Source organism: Otolemur garnettii, unplaced genomic scaffold (assembly GCF_000181295.1).
Source record: "Otolemur garnettii isolate 467f Iridium unplaced genomic scaffold, OtoGar3 scaffold00039, whole genome shotgun sequence".
Lineage (NCBI taxonomy): Eukaryota > Metazoa > Chordata > Mammalia > Primates > Galagidae > Otolemur > Otolemur garnettii.
The window spans coordinates 14,532,268-14,538,810 of record NW_003852434.1 but is presented as its reverse complement, the minus strand read 5'-3'; positions in this window follow the sequence as shown (position 1 = coordinate 14,538,810).

Genomic DNA, 6,543 nt, shown 5'->3' with positions numbered 1-6,543 from the left:
TCTGGGCAGATGCCGGGGTGTAAACAACCCGGCGTCCCGCACACGCCGGCGCTACAACTCACGCCCTGCCGACCGGAAAGGGGCAGAGACATAGCAGCCACCGCCGCCGGAACCGTCGCCTTCTCCATCCCCGGGGAAAGAGGGAGGGCGCGGGCGGGGGAGGGGCGTGGGGTACGCTCTAGCGCGACTCTGGCCGCACCGGGGCCGAGACTGCGATCGGTGCCGCCTCCGCCGCCACCGCCTCGGTCACCTCTACTGCCGCCGCCGCCGCCGCTCCGCCAGCTCTCACCTCGTCTCGCGATACCAAGGGCGGGGAGCCTGACGATGGGAGGGAGGGAGCGCAAGGAAGCGCAAGGAAGCGCAAGGGAGCGCGGGAGGGGGTGAGACTGAGGGAGGCCGGGAGTCGGGAGGCCCGGAGGACGGAGCCTGTGGGCGTCCGGAAATGTGCTGGGTGGCCTCCGACGCGGGGCGGTGGGGACAGACGCGGGCTCGCGGCTACTGCTGGGGCGCCCGCGAGCGCCCGGATTGCTTCTCTTTCCTCGCAACTTCCCCCACACACGGCCCTGCAGCCCTCCCTTCTTCCTTCCTGGCTTGTGACTAGGACGCAGCCGCAAGCGGAAGTGCAAGTGACGCCATCAGCCGTCGCCCGAGCGGTGGCGCGCAGGTGGCCGAAAGGCGAAAGTGAGGTTTCCAGGGCTGGGTGTGGGGGTCCCAGCCCGCGCCCGGTACGCGAAGCAGCTGCGAGGAGCCTGCCGGGCGGCGCGGGAGGGGAGTGCCGGGCGCGGCCAGCGGCCAGAGCACTTCTTGGCCCAGAGGCCGGCGCGGCCGGGCGGAGGCGGGGCCTGGTCCTGCGCCGCGGGGCCGACTTCGATTCCTGTCCATTTTTTCCACGGCCAGATCCAGAGATTGGGCTTTGGGTCTTGAGAGATGGCGTCTGCACAGGGGAAAGAGGCTTTGGCGAAGTTTAATTCTTGGATCACAGACTTCCCGTCCCTGAGTTTACATGTGTGCAATAAGAAGGAAGTCGATTAGATGATGTCTAGGGTCAACACCAGCTCTAAAGTTTCCAAAGGAAGAAGACAGGAGACGGATGCGGTGTCTGTGCTAGACTTTGCATACTAGTCACTCAGTGACCCTGACTTAGGTCTTCCGGCCCGCGGTGTCTTAACATGAATCTCTGAAGTGAGTGCCATAATTAACCATGTTTGCCTCTAGACATTGTGATGAGTTCCTTTTTAGGTGTGAAGAACGTGCAGGACTTTTGAAATAATACTGTAGCTCATTGGACTCAGAATTATCCCTTTCTGGTCTAGTATGAGTATAGTGGCATAAGGAAAACGAAGCAAACATCAAAGACAGATGTACTGGCACAAGATTAAAAGTATGTCTCAGCTGACATAGTTGCCATTTTAAGACTGCTAAGTTTAGCTGAATATGCCTGGTTTTTTAAAAGCATTTTTCTTTTTAGCATTGGCATACCATATGAAATGTGGGCAGTTGCCAGTACTCTACAGAGTGTCATGGCAGAATTGGCAATGACTAAATTCATTCAAACAAAAAGTCATCATGTGCCTACTGTGTGCGTAATTTGTGAAATGAATGTCTCCATTTTCAGGGGCTTTACAGTGTAATAAATGCCATAGTAAATATATGTACAAAGTGCTGTCTGCCTGTTCCTCTCTTACAGTGGTCGCTGAGTTCCAATGTGGAAGAGAACACTACACTCTATTTCTCACACATTTATGTTTCATAATTTCAGCTGCATCACTGCCTCCTACTTTATATATCCTTAAGCACCTCTTTCTCTTGTTCGACTTGAATACTTTTGGAGTCTTTATATCTGAGCCATGTTTCATTATATGTCTTCATATAAAGATTGCAAACTTTACAAAAAGATTACAGATATATTAGGGACAAATTCTTTCAATTTTCTAAGTTATAGAAATTTCCTAATCTTTCCTTTTTCTATTATCAGAGGATAATGGGTCTTGAGAGATGGCGTCTGCGTAGGGGATAGAGGCTTCTTTGTTCTTATGGAGGATTAACTCTCCATCCATATTGTAGTTACAATCCCCCTTTCACCTCCATTTATTATCTTTTATTACCTTTTCTGTCTTAAATCTTTTACAAATTCTGGTTCCTTAGCTTATCCTTCTGTAGCTTTTACTACATTACCTTCAGAATCAAACTTTCTTTAAAAAGTATTCTACACTGAATTTCTTTTTTTGTTACCTGAAATTCACTTGTCAACCCTCTGCAGTCTTAACTTCTGTATCATGCTATAAAAATGCTTACTTTAAAGTAATCCAATTATTTGAAGAAAATGAGTTTTTATTCTTTTGCATAGTAGTAAAATGCAAAATCCTAGCTGGGTGTGGTGGCTCACTCCTGTAATCCTAGCACTCTGGGAGGCTGAGGTGGGTGGATTGCTTGAGCTCATGGGTTTAAGACCAGCCTGAGCAAAGGCAAGACCCCACCTCTACTAAAAATAGAAAAACTGAAGCACAAGAATTGCTTGAGCCTGAGTTGGAGGTTGCTGTGAGCTATTACGACAAGGCACTCTACCCAAGGTGACAGCTTGAGACTCTGACTCAAAAAAAAAAAAATGAAAAATTCTGTCGTGATTAGTAGGATAATATTCAAAACTATTAGAATGGACAAGGCCCCTGGACTGTTAGTTATTTTTACCTGGCATTTTTTTCCTTTTAGAATCTTGTGGTGGAGACTGAATAGCTGTTTATGAAACTCACTTCTTTCGGGCAGTGCCTGTGGCTCAGTGAGTAAGGTGCTAGCCCCATATACCAAGGGTGGGGGGTTCAAACCCAGCCCCAGCCAAACCACAACAAGAACAATAAATAGCTGGGCATTGTGGCCAGCGCCTGTAGACCCCAGCTACTCGGGAGGCTGAGCCAATAGAATCACCTAAGCCCAAGAGTTGGAGGTTGCTGTGAGCTGTGTGACGCTGCCACGGCACTCTACTGAGGATGATAAAGTGAGACTCTGTCTCTGAAAAAAAAAAAAGATCTCTTGAGCCCAAGAGTTCGAGGTTTCTGTGAGCTATGATGACAGCAGGGTACTCTACCTAGGATGTGGGGGTGAGACTCTGTCTCAAGAAAAAAGAAAAGTGTTACAAATTAATAATAAACTCACTTCTTTCTTGGTTCAGAGCTACACTAAATTCCAAGTTCCTTTGTAGTTAGTTGTGACCATACGATTAGGTTGTAGCCAGTGAAACATAAATGGAAGTTACATGCTTATTTTGAGGTTTAATGAAGTCCTCCTGTCTGCTTTAGTCTTTCTCCATCCACTCAATGTCAGTGAGCATAGTAATCTCTAAAGCTATGTGTTGGAGATGCCATAATAGAGAGAGAGCATGAGAGGTTGGAACAGTACTTAAAAGAAACCCAACCCCATTAGAAAATACCTTTTTGGACTTCTTATAAGAAAGAACACTGAAATTTGAAAATTGATACAGGAGCTAGAATAAGAATAACTAATTTCTAGGAAAGATCAGTACCAGAAATGGGGTACTGCTAAGACAATAACCTAAAGTATGTTGCATCAGCTTAGTTATGATGTAGTAGGTAGTAGAGAAGTTGATTTGGAGGTTGAAAGAAGTGGACTCATGTTTGCAATGGCAAAGCAAGATGTAAAACTGTCACCTGGAAAAACTGAAAACCGGATTACATATCGAGACTAGCTCCAGATGAAATGGTTGACAAGAGTAAAAGTAATAGTGTAAGTTGAATTGTATATTTTTATTTTAGTGAGGTTTTACTGGGCAGATAAGCTTAGGAAGTAATTGGCAGAAATAAAAGTATGTAGGAATATTTGGAAGGGTTGGAAAGGCTGACCTACTAGCTCTTTAGCAGTTAAAAAAGAAAGAAAGAAACAAGAAGAGACCTTGAATACAGTTTCCTTAAGATTTAGTTCTGCACTGAAGATCAGATCCATCCAAAGTCATTGTTTCAGAAAGCCTCAGTATCTGTGATAAAGTTCCAGAGAAACTGCCATGGAGAAAGGAAGCAAAGAAGTAAATCCGGCTTTAGAATTATGTAAGAAAGAAATTTGGTCAAAGTCACTATAAACAAATAGATCAGAAGACTTAAGTTTTTGTTAATCAAACTGTTAAACTGTTCAAATATCATTGTTCAAGTGTTAAAACAGTAAGGCAGCTATTCAGTCCTGAACTTGAATAAATAGGAAATACAGCATAAAACCTTAACAGCTCCCCAGTACTCATGCAGGAAGGGGCCACTGAGAATATGAATAAAGAAGAACATTTAAGAGGCTGGTAACAGGAGCTATACAGAATAATGGGGACAAGGGATTTCCTCCCAAAGTCCAGAATTGGGGTCTTATCAAAACTTCCTCCACTCTCAGGAGTTGGATCATAAATGCTTGCAGTATTTTATCATTATCCATCAATATTACTGAGTGTCTCACATTTTTCTTTTCCAAATGAGAGAATGTGCTGGATATAGTGACTTATTCCTATAATCCCAGCACTTTGGGTGGCTGAGGCCAGAGCATGTCTTGAGCACAGGAGTTGGAGGCTAGCCTGGGTAACACAGCAAGACCCTGTCTCTACAAAAAATTTTTAAAAATTAGCTAACTGTGATGGCACCCATCTTAGTCACAGCTGCTTGGGAGGCTGAAGAAAGAATGGCTTGAGCCTGGAAATTTGAGGTTGCTATGACCTATATGACTCTGCTGAACTCTAGCCTAGGAGACAGAGCTAGACCCTTCTCAGAAAAACAAAATAAAGCAAAACACTTTAGTTACCTGTTCCTTATCTGCCATCATATATTGATTTTGAAGAGACATGATCTGATAGTAGAAATAACTTGTCATGTTAGGTCTTAGGTCACATCTAATGAAGAGGACTGCACATTATATGAAAATCCTCAACTGTGAGCCTGATCCCATGACTTCAGGTTGAATCCTTGGAGTGGTATATATTCTATATGTGGAAAGAAGTAAAAGACATACTCAGTGATCAAATGCAAATGCTAGGTATTTGAATCTCCCAGCCTCCCTTGCAGTTACGTGCACTGGTTAGGTGTGCCAATTAGGTTCTAATCAGTAGAATGTTCACAAAAGTGATGTGTTCTTATTCTAGCTGTGACCCATGAAAACATTCCATGAGCAGGCCTCAAAGATACTCAGTCTCCACCAACTTGAGGCAGATGAACAAATTTGCCCTGGAAGCTATGTGTTGAAGATGATGAGTTCACAAGATAGAAGGACTCTAGAGGGTTTCCTCAGCCTTGATAATAGCTGCTTGTCAGTTTATATGCATTCTTTTGTGTAAGCCACTGAGATTTGAGCATTTATCCTAACTTTTATAGACCTGCACTTATTTTCCAGATACAGTCATCCATACCCTAATACTAACTTTCATACCACAGGAGTGGGCCCCTAAGTCAGGCCAGTCACAGTACCTGATCATCCAGCTATAGTGATTAGAAATCGGCAGGTTGACAAAACCAAGTTACTCAGAGACCCTCTCTCTGTTGCCAAAAAAAATGCCTTGTTATGGAATTAAGCGAAAAATCAAGCTACCTCTGGCCTCTGGTCACTATATAGAGCAAACCTGCATAATAATGAAATCATTATAGTAAATCATTATAGTCGCAATGATACTGCAAAAGAGGAAAGAAGCCATAAATTGAGTTTTTGCTTTGTTTTTTGTTTTTTGGTTTTTTTTTGCAGTTTTTGGCCAGGGCCGGGTTTGAAACCACCACCTCAGGTATATGGGGCCGGCACCCTATTCCTTTGGGCCACAGGCACCACCCCATAAATTGAGACATTTGCTGGCTCCCTGCTTGGTTGAAATTCCAAGAGTAAGGGATAGACACTGCCAGGAATACCTGGGGGTAAAAAACCAGAAACTTGTGACTCTGCCATGCTATCACCTGGAAGTTTGCATAACACAGCCAGTTACAGTCAAACAGAAATGGCAGCTTAACATATTTAAGCAGAGGGCTAAGTAGCATTGATGACCATTCTTACTCCTGTACCTTCCTTGACTACAGTAGAGTAAGAGATACAAAATTACTTACTTAAGAGGTATGTAAATGTGATTCCTTATAAGAGCCCAGTTGTTGGCCAGGAGCTGACTAGAGTAGTGAGTGGCAGAAACCCATGGCAGAGGCCCTGGTGTTAATCCGTGTATTGAATGCAGGATCCTATTCAGAAAACATCATCAACCACAAGTTCTGAGGCAGAGCAGACAAAAACAATCACTCGGAGAGAATAAATTATAAATTGTATTAACAAGGGACATTTCAGCAACAAATTTAGGTTCCCTCCAACACCTAATGTTATTATGGTGAAAAACTTATGTCCTGCAACCAGACAAAATCTGAGAAAGAGGAGAACAGCCTGAAAATACTTGAAACTTTGAACTGTCTGTACTTGGATCCAAGAGCAATGTGATATTAAAACAGGCAAACTGGGAGGGAGTACGAAATCTCAGAACGCCAAAGTTTTTTTTTATTTCTGACTATTACACAAAATAGTACTATTGACAACAAATGA